The sequence below is a fragment of the Mytilus californianus genome, unplaced genomic scaffold, assembly GCF_021869535.1.
Source record: "Mytilus californianus isolate M0D057914Y unplaced genomic scaffold, xbMytCali1.0.p SCAF_13, whole genome shotgun sequence".
In the NCBI taxonomy this organism is placed as follows: domain Eukaryota; kingdom Metazoa; phylum Mollusca; class Bivalvia; order Mytilida; family Mytilidae; genus Mytilus; species Mytilus californianus.
Genome location: NW_026262615.1, coordinates 43,202,306 through 43,221,824, shown reverse-complemented (window position 1 = coordinate 43,221,824; position 19,519 = coordinate 43,202,306). Strand labels below are relative to the sequence as shown.

The 19,519-nt window shown below is 32.7% G+C and overlaps 2 long non-coding RNA genes across 6 annotated transcripts; one reads left to right on the top strand and one right to left on the bottom strand.

Annotated features, from left to right (window-relative positions):
* Nucleotides 1–1,156: 1,156 nt before the first annotated feature.
* On the bottom strand, nucleotides 1,157–12,235 carry LOC127723716 (uncharacterized). 4 transcript variants are annotated; one of them, XR_007992220.1, is made up of 5 exons: nucleotides 12,192–12,235; nucleotides 10,433–10,526; nucleotides 9,007–9,131; nucleotides 2,938–3,025; nucleotides 1,157–1,952 (listed from the first exon to the last, which is right to left on the bottom strand). It is a non-coding gene; the product is annotated as an uncharacterized LOC127723716 (long non-coding RNA). The 4 variants fall into 4 exon arrangements; XR_007992219.1 differs by lacking the exon at nucleotides 12,192–12,235 and having other exon boundaries at nucleotides 10,433–11,447; XR_007992218.1 differs by lacking the exons at nucleotides 10,433–10,526; nucleotides 12,192–12,235 and having other exon boundaries at nucleotides 9,007–9,218.
* Nucleotides 12,217–17,718, top strand: LOC127723715 (uncharacterized). Of its 2 annotated transcripts, XR_007992216.1 has the most exons (3): nucleotides 12,217–12,312; nucleotides 16,455–16,569; nucleotides 17,063–17,718. It is a non-coding gene; the product is annotated as an uncharacterized LOC127723715 (long non-coding RNA). The 2 variants fall into 2 exon arrangements; XR_007992215.1 differs by lacking the exon at nucleotides 12,217–12,312 and having other exon boundaries at nucleotides 14,809–16,569.
* Nucleotides 17,719–19,519: the final 1,801 nt, after the last annotated feature.

The following is a 19,519-nucleotide window of genomic DNA, read 5'->3' as shown; positions in this document are numbered from 1 at the left end:
CGTATGGCCTTCAACAAATAGCAAAACCCATACCGTAAAGTAAGCTATAACTGGCCCGATCTAATAATTCAAACGGAAAAAACAACGGCCAGATTTATTTTTACACAACAAAACACAATCAAATGTAACAGATAGCAAGCAACAACTGCCACTGATTTACAGACTTCTAACTTGGAACAGACACAGAATAGTATTGGGCGGGATTAAACAACATTATTGACATTTGTATGTCGTTTATCTGAATCATAATCGCAAATGACTCAAACTGTATGTACGTCTCTGTAGACAATTTAGTGGTAGCGTGCTGGACGTTTCGGAGTTAGAAAATAATTCCGGTTAGGATGACAAGCAGTCTTCCTGTTATGCAAACATTTAGCTTGGGAAGTGTAATTAAAGATCAGGCACAGCATTTGGATCGGCCCTCTTGAAAATATAGCAGGTTAATAACAGTCTCCGGGACAAGTTTGCACTTCCGCTGAGTGCAAAAGTTGTCACCTTAATTTTTGGAGTTAAGTCAAAATGAAGTTGATAACTTGGTTGGTATTGGTTCCCTGATATTTGTCCTAAAAATTTCTGGCTCTAGCACCACTGTTGAAAAAGTTATGCCCCTTTTTTCAACAATTTCCTCAGAGGAAAAGTAGTTTTCCTCAAGGGAAATCAAATTTCCCTAAAGGAAAAAGATTTTTCCTTAAGGGAAATTGTATTTTCCTCAAGGGAAAAAGATTTCCCTTAGGGAATTTGCTGCATTAATATTTCCTCTGAGGAAATTCTATTTCCTCTGAGGAAATTTGCGGCTTCAAATTTTCCTTTGAGGAAATTCTATTTCCTCTGAGGAAATTTGCAGCTTCAAATTTTCCTCTGAGGAAATTTGCAGCTTCAAATTTTCCTTTGAGGAAATACTTTTTCCTGTGAGGAAATTTTGTCAACTGCAATTTCCTTTGAGGAAATTTTTAACAAACACTTTTCCTTGAGGGAAAATTCAATACCACAAATTTCCTCTAAGGAAAACATTATTCTCCAAATTTCCTCAAAGGAAATTTCTGTACATCAACTTTCCCTGTAGGAAATGGTTTCCCCTATTTTTACTCATTGTAAATTTCTTCACTATACAAACAGTATGAACATAATGTTTACAAGACTTAATAAATGATACAAATGATATTTAAAACTTTAATAAATTTTTGCCTCAAAATTATCATGACATACAAAAACAATACAGTGAGTCTGACTGTTTAGGTCAAGGTATTGTACATACTTTATATGACTTTAACTTTGATTTATAAAATATTTTTTGTAGCAAAGTATTCTGTTTTCTTTGTTATTGTTTCAATTGTATACATTAATAAGCAACCAATTTGAATGTCATACCATTTGTGGTGTTCTTAAGAATGCGTTCATATTTGCAAATTAAATAATAAAATAAACACTTTTCCTGTAAATTTTAATTTTCCTCTGTTTCAGCTGCTGTGTCATGTGTGTACAGTTATTCAATCCACTACGTAAAAGTTCAATGCATAAATTATTCCATTCAATAAACATGATAAACAATTTCCTTCAATTCTTAGAGAAAACATTTTTGCAATTTGTTCTTCGAAGATCTTCTTCAGTATATTTGATATGAGGAGAGGATGTAATGAGTGGATAAAGCTTGTGTTCCTTTCAACAACAAAATACTATCTTCTCTTCATTTCTCCCTTCTTTCGACAAATATATATAATATGTTGTTGCATTTACATGTATACAATTGTGAATTTCTGCATCTATGATAGAACTCCATTTTGTTTATAGCCATTATCATGTGATTATGATGAAATTTCCTATTTCTTTTTTGCAGGCAAGCACACATTCCATTTCACATTAATCCAATTAGCGCACCATGTAGATAGATATCAACTTTCAGTGTCCTCTTCAGTATTGACCTATTGATCATGAAAACCAAGATGTCTGATCACCTATAAATACACAAAATAAACAAATTAAATGTTATAAATGGAGAGAGAAACAGCAATAAAAAAGCTTATTTTGTCCTGTTAATGAACATTTTAAGAATATTTCCTCTCTTACTTGTGAGTTCTCTCAATTCCGTGCTTTTTGTCTATGGGTTTTTATATTTGTTGATTTTGTGCATTTCATCAATCTTTTGAGTTGAGGCAATTGCAACGGTTATTTTACAGTTTGTTCTTTATATGTTGAGCTGTTAAACCACTGTCCAAAGTTAAGGTAGGGTTGAGTGCTCACAAACCTGATTTTTTTATTACATGTATTAGTTTTTATTGATTTTTAACTAGCTGTCAGTAACTGTGAGTACTAACAGATCTTTGTGTCTTTTCGATTAAGGGAAAGGTATAAATTTCCTGCTCAGTCCGGACTGTTTATTTTTTTGCAGGAAATCTACCCGTATGTCATTTCTTGTCTGGTGAAGAGTTGTCTTATTGACAATCATGCCACATCTTCTTATTTTTATATAACCTTGCCATATTCTGATTGTGCCTGTCCCAAGTTCGGAGCCTGTAGTTTATTCTGACACTAAAATTTAGTGGTTGTTGTTGTTTCATTTCTGTCATATTTATTTTTTTTAATTTGTTTTGTTATAAACTAGGCAATTAGTTCTACAGTTGGGATTATTTCAATTTTTCATCTGAGAGCCTTTTATTATGACTACTTTGACAATAGGGCATGGATTTTCTCATTATTGAAGGCCGTCTCTGGCCTATAATTGCTTTCTTAGAGCCATGATCAATAGTTTTCATATTTAATATACCACATCTTTTTATTTTTATAATAATCATGATAATCATCTTTCTTCAAGGGCAATAATTTTTATAAAAGTGGCCTTATGAGTCTTATCGAGCATCACTGATGAGTGTTTTGTAGACGAAACGTGCGTCTGGCGTAAATACAAAATTTAATCCTGGTATCTATGATGAGTTTACTTACCATTTAGGATTTGTTGACTTCTGCAAATTTTAAATTGCCTATCATTTCTGCTGTTTATAATTTCTCTGTATCTTCTATAGTTCTTGTCCTACACATAAAAAGAGTAAAAATTATTATTTAATGACATCTTGCATCAATAATCATTTTGCTGTTTAATGTATATATCAATGCGTGTTTAATAAAAAGCTGTACCATGAGTGCTTGATAAGCTTGTTGTCCTTTTAGCTTGGGTTTATGCTTTAAACGAATTTTAATGATCAACTACATTAATCATTATAGAAAAACTGTGAGCACTGCGCAACTAAGACCCCCCCCCCCCCCCCCCCCCCCCCCCTAAAAAAAACTACAGGCTCTAAAGAGCCTGTGTCGCTCACCTGACTCTATTTGGGTTTTTGAAATCATATAAAAAAGATAAAAATCATAACACATACTTTAATAATGATTGAGGCCATATTTGGTTTAATATTGTCGTTCTTCGCTGGCGGCCATCTTGGATGATGGATCGGCTACAGAGTAACAACACTTGGTCAACACCTTATAAGGAACATTCATGCTATGTTTGGTTTCATTCCATTCAGTGGTTCTCTAAAAGAAGACATTTGTATGTATTTCCTATAGGGTCCTATCTTAAACTAAGTCCCCCGCTGCCGGCCATCTTGGATCAAGTAACAACTCTTGGTCAGCACCTCATAAGGAACATTCATGCCATGTTTAATTCCATTCCATTCAGTGGTTCTCTAGAAGAAGTTCAAAATGTAAAAAGTTAACAACGGCGACGGACGACGACAGATGACAAGTGAAGAGAAAAGCTCACTTGGCCTTTCGAGCCAGGTGAGCTAAAAAAGGACATGCACACAGTGGTATACATTGAAACAAAACATGAAAATAATTTGGCTCCATTTAGGGATATTGCAAGTGTATATAAGTTTAAGGCCGTGATTTTTGAACAAATACAATTCTAAAACCTTCCAAAGTGTGAAAATGGACAATTTAAAACAATTTTCCAACAACTAAAATTCCATAACTCTGCATCTTATATAAAAATAAATAGGGGATGATACTCCGGCTTGCATATCATATAAAGTTATAAAGGAAGATTACTAAGAACGGTAAAATTTATTCTACTTAAATTTGAACTTGATCTGATTTTGTGGTAAAAAGTATTGCGTTAAAGTTTAATAAAATTTGGTTGAGGCAAACTTAATTTAGAGGACGGAAACGAAAAATTCATCATTTTTTCCATTTGTAAAGGACATAACTCTAGAACAGTAAAAGTGACACCACCAAAATTCAAACTGTTTTTTGTGATAATAAGCATTGTGTGCAAATTTCATAACATTTGGTTGAGGCAAACTAAAGTTAAAGTTAGAGAGCGGGAAACCAAAAATTCAGCAATTTTTCCATTTGTAAAGGGACATAACTCTAGAACGGTAACACTGACACCACCACACTTGATCTGAGTATTGTGGTAATAAGCTTTTGTAAAAGTTTTATAACATTTGGTTGAGGCAAACTTAATTAGACGGTCAAGGGTTGACCCACTATGGGTCATAAAAATGAAAAGGGAGTTTATGTCAATATATAAAATCAATTCACCAAAGTTTCATAACAATTGGTGAAAGCATTCTTGAGACTATCCAAAGTCCCAATATACAACAAAAACTTAAATCAGAATTTTTTAAAAATTGAAAGGGAAATTATCATGATTATCAGTCAGGGATATAACTCTATAGGGTTATTACAGAAAAAAACTTGCATGTGTTATTACAGATACTTTCATGAGTTGTCTACTCTTAAATCCTTAAATTTTCTAAATCTGTTATAACATATGTTTGTTATTTGTAAAATAAATCATAAATATTTTGATTTTTGGTAGGCTCTAGGGAACTCTTGAAACTTTGCGCAGAAACTAAATGCATAGCCTTGATAACTAATTTTTGAATTAAATTAATACATTTTTCATTAACCATGGCAAATCAATGAACGAGGCTTTTAAGGGATCAACTTAGCTGTAATAACAAGGCTTATGTTGTACTGTTACACCAATGTCCCAGGTTAGGGGGAGGGTTGGGATCCTGTTAACATGTTTAACCCCGCCTCATTCTGTATGTATGTGTCTGTCCCAAGTCAGGAGCCTGTAATTCAGTGGTTGTGGCTTGTTTATGTATTACATATTTGTTTTTCGTTCATTTTTCGTACATAAATTAGGCTGTTAGTTTTCTTGTTTAAATGGTTTTACATTGTCATTTCGAGGCCTTTTATAGCTGACTGTGCGGTATGGGCTTTGCTCATTGTTGAAGGCCGTAGGGTGACCTATAGTTGTTAATTTCTGTGTCATTTGGTCTCTTGTGAGGAGTTGTCTCATTGGCAATCATACCACATCTTCTTTTTTATATTAGTTATTAAAGGCATTTAACTTGTTATATAAGACACTTGGGAATTACTGGGAAGCTTGCGCAGAACCTCATTACATGCTCTGATCATTATTTCTTACAATAAATTAAAATACATTGTAATTAAGCATGATGAATGTCTGAGCAAATGCTTAGGAATGATGTAGAGGAGCTGTAATAACACCCGTTAGTTATTATAGGCATATTTTTTTCAGTAATAACATAGGTGTACTATGAATGATTGGCGAGCTATGAACTGTTATATCTTTCTATAGTTAAGTATACATGAAGACAATAGTAATATCAATAGAACCTGTGTACATTTTAAGAAAACTAATGATGTATATTGTCCCTTTGAAACATGTAACATGCATATGTTATCACAGTTCTTTGATTTTTTAGTCCACAATAACAAATGTATGTTATTTTTCTGTAATAACCCTATACATGCTATACATGCTATAGAGTTATATCCTTGACTGATTATATGTTAATTGGCAATATTAGTAAATGCATGCAATAATTTCTGAAATTTACAGTATATAGGCTTTTCACCCCACCATATGTTTGCACCTGTCCCAAGTCAGGAGCCTGTGGCATTTGTCAGTTTTGTATGATTTTTAATTTTAGTTTCTTTTATATATTTCGGAGTTTAGTATGACGTCCATTATCACTGAACTAGTATACATTTTTGTTTAGGAGCCAGCTGAAGCACGCCTCAGGTTGTGGGATTTTCTCGCTGCATTGAAGTCACATTGGTGATCTTCGACTGTTATCTGCTCTTTGGGCGGGTTGTTGTCTCTCTGACACATTCCCCATTTCTATTTTCAATTTTATTTTAAATTCTATTATAAATGTTAGGCTTCTTGTTTTTTTTGTTTTACATTTGTCATTTCGAGGCCTTTTATTATATTTACAGCTTTCTATATGCATAGGTGCTTGAGGACAGGATCCTGTTTTGAGCCCCCCCCCCCCCCCCCCCATAGTTCCTCCCCCTTCTTATCATAAATCTTAGATTTTTCAATATATATCACTTATTTGTACCATATATATACTAATATACCATATTCTTACTCTTAATATATGCATGTTTACTATCAATGTGAATCTCGACTCCTGTCCTCAAGCACCTATGTCTATATGGTGTGAATTTTGCTCATTGTTGATGGTCGTACGGTTATCTATAGCTCAGCGAAGCAACATCACAACTGTTTCCAAGTTTGTGAAGTCAGAGGACTATATTCATCTTTTCGACTTTCGGATCATTTGTTGATTTTTCATGAATATGTGCCATTCCAATATGAAATAGCTATATCATATTAAAAAAAACTTTCAACTAGGATACTCATTTGGGGAACTAATGATTTGTTGGGTTTTCCCTAGTCCAAATAATTATGACGTCTGGCAAGGCTATTTTAATTTTTTTTCTGGGACGCCTAAATAGCCTTGCAAGACGTCATTTTCCACACCATCGACATCGTCCTGTGGAAGAAACGAGTTTGGCGCATTAACAAAAAGATCATGTCCGTAGTGACAAGTTAGTGTGCGTGCTTACCAATATTTGAATTTTATGAGCCTTCTTTTTGAATATTTTCTTCATTTTTTGGTACAAATTATACTGATGTCGAGTGCTGTTGTTGTGCTGTTTATTTTTTACAAAAGCGATCAAGTAATGCAGGGGAAGGACACTTACTTAAAAGACCAAAATGAGCCGCAACTAATAGGTACATAAATATTTTACTATGCAGTCAGTATCCCGATATACATGTATATACTCTTAGACTCATTTCACAGCGTACAAGTGAAAATACTCGTTAGTCATGAACATTTTAGATCACTTTAATTTTAGATTTTATAACTTAAATTACGAAAGATGATAATTTGTCAAATGAGCCCCTGTAACCAGGTGCTGATTTTTTTAACACGCGTCAAAAACAGTTAAAAATGCCGGGATCTGAGAGAACTTTCAAGAGCTATTTCTGTTACTGTGAGTTTATTATATATTTATCACAAAAAGCTAATGCTAATTTCGTTTCTTTTAGTATGAAGCCCCCCCCCCCCCCAAAAAAAAAAAAAAAACCCTCCTCCAGCTTATCTGATTAATTCACGATCACTCTGAGTAAAGAAAGTAAGTCACAATTGCTTGTATCAGGTATTTTAAATTCTGGTTGATAGTTGTCTCATCACCAATCATACTACATCTCCTTATTTTTTTTTTTACAATAAAGCTATATTTAGATGCGGTATAGTGATGAATGTGTAAACATGCAGCATTCTTGTAAATAATTGTTAAAATACAGCACAAAAGATGCATAATATATCAAACTCGAGTCAACGCCATGTCAAAAACTAAAAACAACAACAACAAAAAACCCCGACCAAATGACAAATAGTCTATAAAAACAAACTATAGCATACCAAAATATATAAGTTGTAAAGACTTGCATGCAACTAGGCCTATATATACAGTAGCTCTATGTTCTTATAAGATCTCATAACATTACGATTAAAGTCAGATTATGTGTGTGTAAGTTTATTAGAAAATTCAACGAGACACGTCCTAATCAGGTAAAATCCAAAATAACAATTTACAAATCCAGATCTACTGCCTGTTGTATATTACTTACATGATTGTATATTGGCGAACGAATAGAAATGTTTGGTACGGGATGGCGGCTTCGAAGCGGAGACAAAAAGACCAAGATAGATGAAAGTGTAGAATTTTGTTGTTGAGAATTTTTTTTTTTAAAGAACTAGATTCGTATCTCAGAATTTGAATATAGCATCTCGTTTTTTTTAGATAAATTGTTAGCTATTACTGGCTATAATAATTACCCCCTTATAAATATTCGCAAAACATGAAGTTAATGATCAATGAATATGAAAACACTTAATAAAGTATAAATATTGGTAAACGGACAGCAAGTCATAGGACTATTATAGTTCGAATAAATTAGTTTACAATAACTGTTTAAAGGTTATGAGAGAAAAATCTGGATCAATTTATTTTTTTAGAATGATTTATTTTACAGTAAAGGCTTCATATTTTTAATCAGTTATTTGTAAAAGAAAGGTGACATGTTTAACACCATGGATCCAGTAAATTAACAAACTACTATGATGGATTTTTCTTTACAATCATTGATCATTATTAATATTTAAGAATAACTTTTGTCTACAAATTCGTTTTAATAAATAATGGTTCAAGAAAAAAGAAAAAACTTTTTGAAAATTAGTCTGTTAGTTTCCAAAGAAAAAAATATCTTAAAAACTGAACTGCATGTGAGTTTTCAATCGTTACGTTTTGTTATACTTTTTTAGTGTTAATCTCAGCAAAGACAAATTTGGTGATAAAAATCGATTTGTTGGTCTTTCGTAAAATTAAAAAAAAAACATACGCCATAATGTAATCTTATAAAAAAAGGGGGGGGGGGGGCGATTGGAAGAAATTCAATATTGATCCTTCAAGGGACAAGAGAACGTGGGAGATATTCATTCCCTACTGTAAAATATTGAGTTTTTGGTTGATTAATGTCGGGTGTGTCTGACGTACCGAATAATATATGATAGGTACATGTAGGTCTTGTAATTGAGACCGCCCGTGATACGGTCGGAAAATTTCGACTGCCTATGAAAAAGGAGGGACAGAAAATTGGCCTAATACCAGGCTACTTACAGTCCACTCGAAGAGTTGTTGCAAGAATTCAACGTCCCCATTCGGACGTGGCTGAGCACAGCCCACTGGACGTTCCACTTTCATTACTGCTAAGGTTTTCACATGATTGCCGGTCAGAAGAAGACCTGAAACGACGCTATTTCTATAGTTACTCTAGTTCGCTAACGAATTCGCTTCTTGTTCCATTGAATATAAAGGAAAGAGTTATCTAATATATATATATATATATATATATTTTTCTTGAACTACTTTAAATAAAGTAGTTCATTTTAAAATGTATTGTTTAAAGGTTAAGAAAATAATAAGTTAAAGTGGCTGGTACATACATGAAGCTTCATGGCTAATACCAAAAAGGTATAGCCAATTTCCCGTCAGTTATTTTTTTTATTTTTGGATCACATGTTTAAATTTAATAAATTGATGAATTTAATAATTTATTGATATCCTAAATCCTTGTTAATATATTTACTTCGGTAGAAAAGAAAGTTTATCTTCTCATCTGCACTTTAATCTGTATATCTATTACATATTTGGGGATTGAAAAAAATATCTTTAAAAAATGCGGTTTCGAGCCTATTTCTTCATTTTAATTTGTTTACACGTTCAGCAATAACTGATACAAATATGATATATTACCAATGATAAGGCCATATATTTGAAGCTGTTCACAAAATTTTGTACATTATAGGTACGTGTATCAGATCGGACATTTTTTTTTAATTGTTCTATATAAATAATCTTACTATAAGTTATCTCAGGTCTAAACAAAATGTTGCTATGAGTGTTCTAATGAGTTTTGTTTGATAATTTTTTGTTTAATTCAGTTAAAAGTTTGGTTTTTTTTTACACGAGAAGGTCTGCTAAAAAGTTTATGATGATCTCTTTTTTTTCAGCGGATACTAGGTGGACTTTCCTCTGTTCCGATGAAGGCAGTGCACGTCTTTCATTTAAAAGATTAAATCGTAGTTTTGCAACAGACGGCGGCACATCGGGCATTGACTTACCATTTTATAATTTGTAACAATTATGATTTACCATATATTTATGAGTTATAACAAAATTATTTTTTGTACATCTTTATTTAAGATGATCGAGATTTGAGAATGATATGAAAATAATAAAATATATATTACAAAAAAAAAGTTTATCTCAGGTCTAGTTATCTAGTATGAAATATATCCACTGGAAATAAGCCCTTTAAAACACAAATCTCCGTTTACTCATTGCGAAGTTTATTTGCTAGTGTTTTTTTAATGATTTTATTATATTATCTTTTTTGTGAAATTTTCGAGTGGTTGAACATGAAATGGACACCGATGCTACAAAGAAATTTGTTTAATGTCATCTGTTGCAATATATACTAAGTATTACACGTGGACAGGATGTTCCTCAGAAAATTAAGGTATTCACAATAAGTTATACACACCCCAAGGGTACAGGCCACTGTTATATGGAAAATTACTGGGTCGCCCGTAAACTGGTAATCAGCCATGCAACTAATCAGTTGACTGACCATGCCACTACAATTTAAAAAGTTTGTCGTTAGATCAAAATGAAATATGTATTTTAATTTAAAATTGAAGAACTAAAAGGATTTATCGTAATTATGAAGGGAAATAATTCAACAAAATCGGATTATTTCCCAAAAGATTATATTTTTTAAAAAAAATTTCCGGAGAAAATAGAAAACTGTATATATAAAGGGTCCCATCAAGGATTTTATAGAAATCCTTGGTCTCATGAAATGGATCTCACACAGACATGCATAATTAAAATTTATACATTTATTGATTCTATGATTTCTTGAGAAATCAGGAGCGAAATATAACAAATATTTAGTTTTGATATTAGATTAAATTTACCTTTCCTCGCTATAATTCATTTGACATAACATTGAGGGATTTAAGGGTTTGTCCGTACAACGTGTTTGTCATTAGTACTTCACATGACTTATTGTTTTCACGCTTCGCCTTGGAGCTCATTATTCAGACTGTTTCAGACAAGAAGATGAAAATAACGTGCAAGGCACTTTTTTCGATTATCGTGAAGTGCACTCTCCCCCCTCTTCAAGAAGAATGCAGGACAGAAAGTCACAGGACAAAAAGTCACGGACGAAAAGTCACAGGACAAAAAGTCACAATTCAGTTTTGAGATTATTTTTCTCTGAACAAGAAAACACTGATTTTAAAAATAAATTTTTGATTTTTTCTTGAACTATAATATATGAAGCAACATTGTAATAAAATTTATTCAATAAATATCAATGATGATCAAATAATTGTTATGATAACAAAATGTCAAAGTGGTTTGGCACTTAAATGGCTGCATGGTTCCAAAAAATATATCATTTGCATGATTAAAATTTAATAATTTTTCATTTATCAAGGCTTATGAACAATTTCCTAAACTTAAAAATGAATAAATGTAAAAAAAAGAAATTATTTGAAAATCTTTCTATTATATATTCAAACAATTGTCAACAAATTATTTGTGACTTTTTGTCCTGTGACTTTTTGTCCTATCCAATTTGTGACTTTATGTCCTCTGACTTTTTGTCCTGTGACTTTCTGTCCGTTTACCTTCAAGAATTGTATATTTATAAATCCTCGTCCTTTTTAAAATTACCACACTCTTTGTGATTACCGTTATGCTATTAATGCTAACAGTAACCCGGGACTTAATTGATTTACATGTAATATCAGGGGCGATTCCAGCCAGGATAAAGGGGGTCCAAATATATGTCTCCATTAAATGCATTGATCGTTCACCAAAAGAGGAGTCAAACCCCCGGATCCCATCCTCCTTCGATCCGCCACTGATTGTGAATATAAATATAATTGTTACTTATTAGTCATAGACTAGTACTAGCTCCGAGCACCTGTTTTGGGATATATACCGCTAATTAACCGTAAATAACTGCGAGATAATGAATAACAAGTTGATTCTCTGCTAATTAATGTAACCTGCAATTCACCCTGATTCATTTGTGAGACCACCGACACCAGAGACATATAATACAATTGTATTGTATGTCTCTGTTGACACTAATAATGAGGGGATGGAAAGGGGGGTACCTTTCTCCTTTCTCCCGTCCCTCGTCTCCTTTCTCCCGCCCCCTCTCTCCTTTCTCCCGCCCCCTTTCTCCCTGTCTCCCAATACCCTTTCCACCTACTCAATAATATTACCTCAAAGTTAGCAGGTTAGAGGTTCTCCGTTACTGGGAACTTCATATCGGATCCGATCAATTTATTGGTTCCTTTCCCCCTGGTATTAATGATCCTTTTGCAGTGACGATGACAATCATAGGTATACTCATTACTGTTGATTTTGCATGATAACATACATGTTATGTCAACTCACTTCTACTTCCTACGGCGTCAGAGAGAGAAAAAAAATGCCATGCAATGCGTCATTATTATTTGGACTACTTCCATATCACTTTAAAAAAAACAAACAATAATTTATTTCACTGACTGAGATTGGGCTGACGAGACATTTCAGCATGTGAAATCTTAACTGTTATTCCAAGTACATAGTTATCATCCATTGATTTTCATTTTTTACAAAAAGATTCCTTAGTGTGGACCATGTATTACTTCAAAATTTATTTATTCATATTTTTTATGCATAAAAAGTAAACCTAATTGTACAATGAAGTAGGGGGATGAAATTATTTTATTTTAGTTTGAGAATCACTCATACTTCTTGTATGATGTCACCTTAGCCTACAAATTACCAAAAAGAAACACATTTTTATTTCCTCTAGCTTATGCATTGTTATGTGTATGCCTTTTCATATACATGTAAAAATGTGTTACTGCCTATATTGACCTTAAATGTTATTCAGTCTTGCATGGCCTAATATGGGACCTTGTTCTACTCATGTGGTATGCTATAAGCAGATAAGTAACTTTCTTTCCTTTTGAAATACAAATATTTTTATAAGTATACATGAATAATTTTTATATTAGCCTCCTCCCCCCCCCCCCCCCCCCCCTTAATTTGAAATCTTTATTTTTCAGGCATAGGCTCATATAAATTCGACTTTTGAAGAATTGAAATAAATCTGAGACAGCAAATGAGTATTCAGCTGCTTTACATTAAAATACATCATGTACATACATGTGACATACACAATTATATATAAATAGTTCTAAAGACATTTTAAAAGCAGTTTTTTGCAATATTTAAATTATGTAGGCCCAAATCTTGATAGTTAAATGTTAAACATTAAACGGCAAAAAATTAACACCCAAAGTTCAAATATAAGAATGAACTTATAGTCTTTAATGTATATATGCTATTGCCACGAAACTAGGTAAACTCTTATAATTCCCTAATCTTAGTTCATGCCAAGTTTGATTAAAATTAGTATTTCTACTCTGACTACATGCTCTATTAGGTCTATAGTGTGGATAGTGTATAACTTGCAAAGGGTGACGAAAGATACCAGAGGGATAGTCAAACTCATAGATCGAAAACAAACTGACAACGTCATGGCCTTAAATAAAAAGACAAACAGACAAATAATAGTACAGATGACACAACATAGAAAACTAAAGACTAAGCAACACGAACCCCACCAAAAACTGGGGGTGATCTCAGGTGCTCCGGAAGGGTAAGCAGATCCTGCTCCACATGTGGCACCCGTCGTGTTGCTTATGTTATTACAAATCCGGTAAATAGTCTAATTCGGTAAGTCACATTCGTGAAAAGGGAAGGGTATTGTAGTTACGACATAAGGAACATATCCGATATCATCTGTGAAACGGTTATTCCATAACGGTCAACCAACTCGTGATGGCGTCCGTAAAATTTACGAAGGGATGACTTCAACTTCACCATTTGGAACTCTTGGTTTAATAGCTTCCTTGTGAGCAGCAATCCTCTATCAAGGAAATCATGATAGGAAACACAAGCCCGGGAATATCGTATCAATTGGGAGATATATACTCCGTATGCAGGCGCTGCTGGAATGTTGCTACATAGAAATGGAAAGTTCACAATTGGGAAGCTGAAATCATCTCTTTTGTCGTAAAGTTTTGCAAATAGCAAATTATTTTCATACTCCTTCAAAATTACATTGGAAAAAATGTGGCATTTTTTTTAGGTTAAGGATGTTCGCTCCTCTTGATTTTGAATTTTTACCAGATATTCGGAATCCTCTGGTTTTATCCATGCAGTGCCATTAAAAAATTTTGTCCCTACTTTTCTCTTCATATTTTTATTATATAGTTTAAAAAGCCATATTTGAAAATCTTATAAAATCCTTGTTATTTTTCCATAGCTTTTGAAAGAAAAAGGTGCCAGTGTTAAGTGTATGAAAAGTCTGGAGAGAATCACTCCCGCCAAATTTTTAATGGCTTATATCTTAAAAACAAGCACACGGACCCTTCATTTTTCTGTTTTTTTAGTTCCTTTATTCATATACTTTCAATTTATAACAGTCTTTTAAAAAGCTTGTTATTTTGAAACAGAGTAGCGAACATCCTTAAGTAGTGATTTGGTAATGTATAGTTTGAAAAGGTCAAATATTAGTATGTCTGAAGTTGTCAATCTAAATTATAGACCCTTTAAACATAAAATTGTCAGTTTTTGGCTTATATCTCTAACACTAAAGCATTTAGAGCAAATCTTATGTGAGGTAAAATTGTTCATTATTTCAAGTTCTATCAGTCATTAAATTTTCAGATGAATCTAACAATCCATTGTTGGGTTGCTGCCACTAGATTGGTAATTTTAAGGAAACTTTGCAGTATTTATACATTTGTTATAGGACCGCAAAAAAATTTTTCTGTCAAAATATTGGTTTGACGTTGGCGTCGTCGTCCAAAGACACATTGGTTTTCGCACTCTAACTTTAGTTTAAGTAAATGGATCTCTATGAAATTTTACCTTAAGGTTCAATATCACAAAAGGAAGGTTGGGATTGATTTTGGGAGTTATGGTACCAACCGTTAAGGAATAAGGGGCCAAAAATAAGCATTTTTGTAACTTCCTGACATAACTTGTGTGTTAGTGTATGGATCACTCTGACACTGTACCACAAGGTTCCATATCACAAAGGGAATGCTGGGATTGATTTTGGGGGTAATTGCCTCAAAATTTTAGGAATTGGGGGCTAAAAAAGGGGCAAAAAACAAGCATTTTTCTAGTTTCATGACAATAACTTGTGTGTAAGTGTATGGATCTTTCTGAAATTGTACTACAAGGTTCCATATCACAAAGGGAAAGCTGGAATTGATTTTGGGGGTAATTGCCCACAATGTTGAGGAATAAGGGGCCAAAAATAAGCATTTTTCTAGTTTCCAGACAATAACTTGTGTTCAAGTGTATGGATCTCTCTGAAATTGTACTGCAAGGTACCATACCACAAAGGGAAGGCTGGGATTGATTTTGGGGATAATTGCCTCAAAATTTTAGGAATTATGGGCAAAAAGGGACAAAAACAAGCATTTTTCTAGTTTTAGGACAATAATTTGTGTGTAAGTGTATGGATCTTTATGAAATTGTACTACTTGGTTCCATATCACAAAGGGAAAGCTGGGATTGAGTTTGGGGGTAATTGCCCTAAATGTTAAGGAATTTGGGGCCAAAAAACAAGCATTTTTCTAGTTTTAGGACAATAATTTGTGTGTAAGTGTATGGATCTTTATGAAATTGTACTACTTGGTTCCATATCACAAAGGGAAAGCTGGGATTGAGTTTGGGGGTAATTGCCCTAAATGTTAAGGAATTTGGGGCCAAAAAACAAGCATTTTTCTAGTTTCCAGACAATAATTTGTGTTCAAGTGTATGGATCTCTCTAAAATTGTACAGCAAGGTACCTTACCACATAGGGAAGGCTGGGATTGAGTTTGGGGGTGATGAATCATAAGGGGGTTCAAAACATTTTGGGGGGGATTTTTTTTCCTTTTTTTCCTTTTGTTTTCTTTAAAATTTAGTTATTTCTGAATGATTTATATATAAAAGCAAATAATAATGATATGGTTTGAATAGGTAAATTAGAAATTTTTAAGTTCTTAGATCCCATTCATTTTGTGAGCCTCTTGTTTTAATTGCTTCTGTAAGTAATTTATTAATTACAAGCATTTTACAACACAATTTATTAATTTGAAATTTTGACGACAGACACATACAGATTATACCGTTAACAATATTTCAGAGTTTAATGTTGTCAAGCACACACATCATAGAAGAATAGTTAATCACGTCATTGTTGTCCATTGAAAAATTAGTATGAACACGATGAAAAAGTACGGGAATGTTTGTTTGTTAAACTATTGACCGTGGTTATGTCTTTGAAACTGTTGACTGGCAAATAGTCTGTGAAATGAAATAGCACAAATATTTCATTCCTTTTTTATATATCATGGTATATAGAAAAACACATACTGATGTACAATAATAGTTATAGTCATTAAATTATAGTTTTTACCTTTTTTGAGTTTAGGGCAAGAAATATAGAAGATAAAGAAAAATATAAACAATTACAACCATGACAACTGTACAGTAGAAATGATCGGCAAAACAACATAAACAGAAGACAACAAGGCCTAAATGGTAAGACCACTTCTATATAATAAAAGTGATTGCCCTTGAATGATGACTATTATAAAAATAAGAAGATGTGGTATGTGAGTTATCTATCCACCAGAGTTCAAAGAAGTGGATGCAAGCAATTAAAAACCAATGACGGCCTTCGATAATGAGAAAACCCATAACTGAAAAGATTTAAACAATCCAAATAAGTTCAAAGCCAATAACAATTAATAAAAAAATCATGTCTGTGAGCACTCCACCTAACCATAATCTAGGACAGTGGTTCAAATAGCACATCATATGAACAAACTGTAAAAACTGTTGCAAGTGGCTCAACTCATTATCACTGCAAGGCATTAAGTCGTGGACACAAAGCACTGAAAACAGAACTCATAATCATGATTAATAAGAATATCAAATTTAAGTTTCTCAAAATGTTCATATTAAACATGATAAAATAAGCTTATTTCATATTGCTGTTTTTTTCTCAATTTATTTTTTTGTGTATTTATAGGTGAGACTTCTTGGTTTTCATGATCATCAACAGGTCAATACAGAAGAGGAAACTTAAGGTTAATAGTTTTCTACATTGTGTGCTAATTGGATTAATGTGAAATGAAATGTGTGCTTACCTGGAAAAAGAAAATAGGAAATTTCTACAAAATGGCTGTAAACAAAATGGAGTACAATCATAGATGCACAAGAACACAATTGTGTAATTGCAACAACCTACATATTCACTGAAGGATTATGGAGAAATGTAGAAAAAATAGTATTTTGTTGTCGAAATAAACACCTGCTTTATCCATTCATGTACATAGCTCTGTCATATCAAATATACAGAGGAAGACGTTTGAAGAACAAATTGCAAAAATGTATTCTTTACCAATTGAAGGAAGATGTCTGGTGGATGTAATTATTTATTCACTGAACTGTTATGTAGGGGATTGAATAATTGTACGCAGCAGCCTAAACAGAAGAAAAAGTTAAATTAACATGAAAAGTGGTTATTTATTTAATCTGCAAATATGAGCACAATATTAATAACATCACAAATAGTATGATATTCATAGCGTTTTGCTTATTATTGTATTGTCTCAAACAGCTAGCCTATTGTTTTTGTATGTCATGTTACTCATCAGTGAACATTTTATTAAAGTTTTAATTATCTTTTGTATCAATTATTCAGTCTCAGAAAAATTATATTCATACTGTTTTTACTGTTTTGAAATTTTCATAGAGGAAAATTGAATAACAGAAATTTCCATAGAGGAAATTTGGAGAACAATGTTTTCCTTAGAGGAAATTTGTGGTCTTGAATTTTCCCTCAAGGAAAAGTGTCTGTCAAAAATTTCCTCACAGGAAATAGCTGTTGACAAAATTTCCTCACAGGAAAAAGTATTTCCTCAAAGGAAAATTTGAAGCCGCAAATTTCCTCACAGGAAAAAGTATTTCCTCAGAGGAAAATTTGAAGCCTCAAATTTCCTCGGAGGAAATAGAATTTCCTCAAAGGAAAATTTGAAGCCGCAAATTTCCTCACAGGAAATAGAATTTCCTCAAAGGAAATATTAATGCAGCAAATTCCCTAAGGGAAATCTTTTTCCTTTGAGGAAAATACAATTTCCCTTGAGGAAAAATATTTTTCCTTTAGGGAAATTTGATTTCCCTTGAGGAAAACTACTTTTCCTCTGAGGAAATTGTTGAAAAAAGAGGCATAACTTTTTCAACAGTGGTGCTAGAGCCAAAATTTTTTAGGACAAATATCAGGGAACCAATACCAACCAAGTTATCAACTTCATTTTGACTTAACTCCAAAAATTAAGGTGACAACTTTTGCACTCAGCGGAAGTGCAAACTTGTCCCGGAGACTGTTTAATATTCATATCACGTTAAGAAAAGTTAATACCAATTCGTCGTCATGTTAAGAAATTAATTGTTGAAAACTGCAATCATTATGAAAGTTTGGCTAATTTCTAGTATTTATGAAACATGATTGAGAAGGACATTCTTAACCAAAACACCAAAACCAAAAATAGATCGAAAATATGTATCGGATTCAAATTAATTCATATAAGCTATGGATGCACTTCGATGCAAAATTTGAAAACAAGTGTAACATTTTAAATACTTTTCCATTGACAGCAATTCTACACAGAAAGGTATATGCTTAAGGATATGGTGTTGCCATTATAGAATATTTTTGGAAAGTAAGATTATATTTATATATGTTAAACAAGCAAATATAACTGATACTGCGGTGACAATATATGTACGCTTTCTGACATTTCCTCTCTTGGATTGTGTAAATATGTGTATTATTCTCTCGAGAAAGATCGACTGTCTGAAAAATCTATTCGTTTGAAATTTACATGTAATCAATGAGTGCATTTTAGCCTTAAGAATCCGCCGTACCAGGTGTGAATAACATCTCGGATGGATTATAAGACAGAAGTGCCAGTTTAATACACAAAGATTACAAAAATATTTTAATATATTTTTTGGGGGAAAGGGGGGAGGTGGTATAGATCACCGGGGGATATTTCATTATCATTTCAGTACGCTCCATTGCAAATAAATAAGACATTAAACATGTTTTTCACATACCTGAACGATGAATAAAGTGTTATTATAATAATGATAAGAAAAGGTTGATTTGAAATAATTTATTGATTTAAAAATAAAATGAAAAAATAACGTATACGAACTAAGAAATTAACAATTTAAAGTGTTTAGAAAAGTTTAAAAAAAATCACTTTTATAATTTGGAGCATCCGAAGCGCTTTTCACTTACTTCATCAGAAGCCTTGTATATCTAAAATCTTGATTTATATAACCTACGGACGTAAATAAATTGAGAAACTATCTGAGGTCAAATTTGCCTAATCGAAAGAAACCGAAAACAAAAGACAAAATAAAATTAAATATTATTTCGAATCTTTGTGTATTGAACTTGTAACGCGTCCGTCTTTTA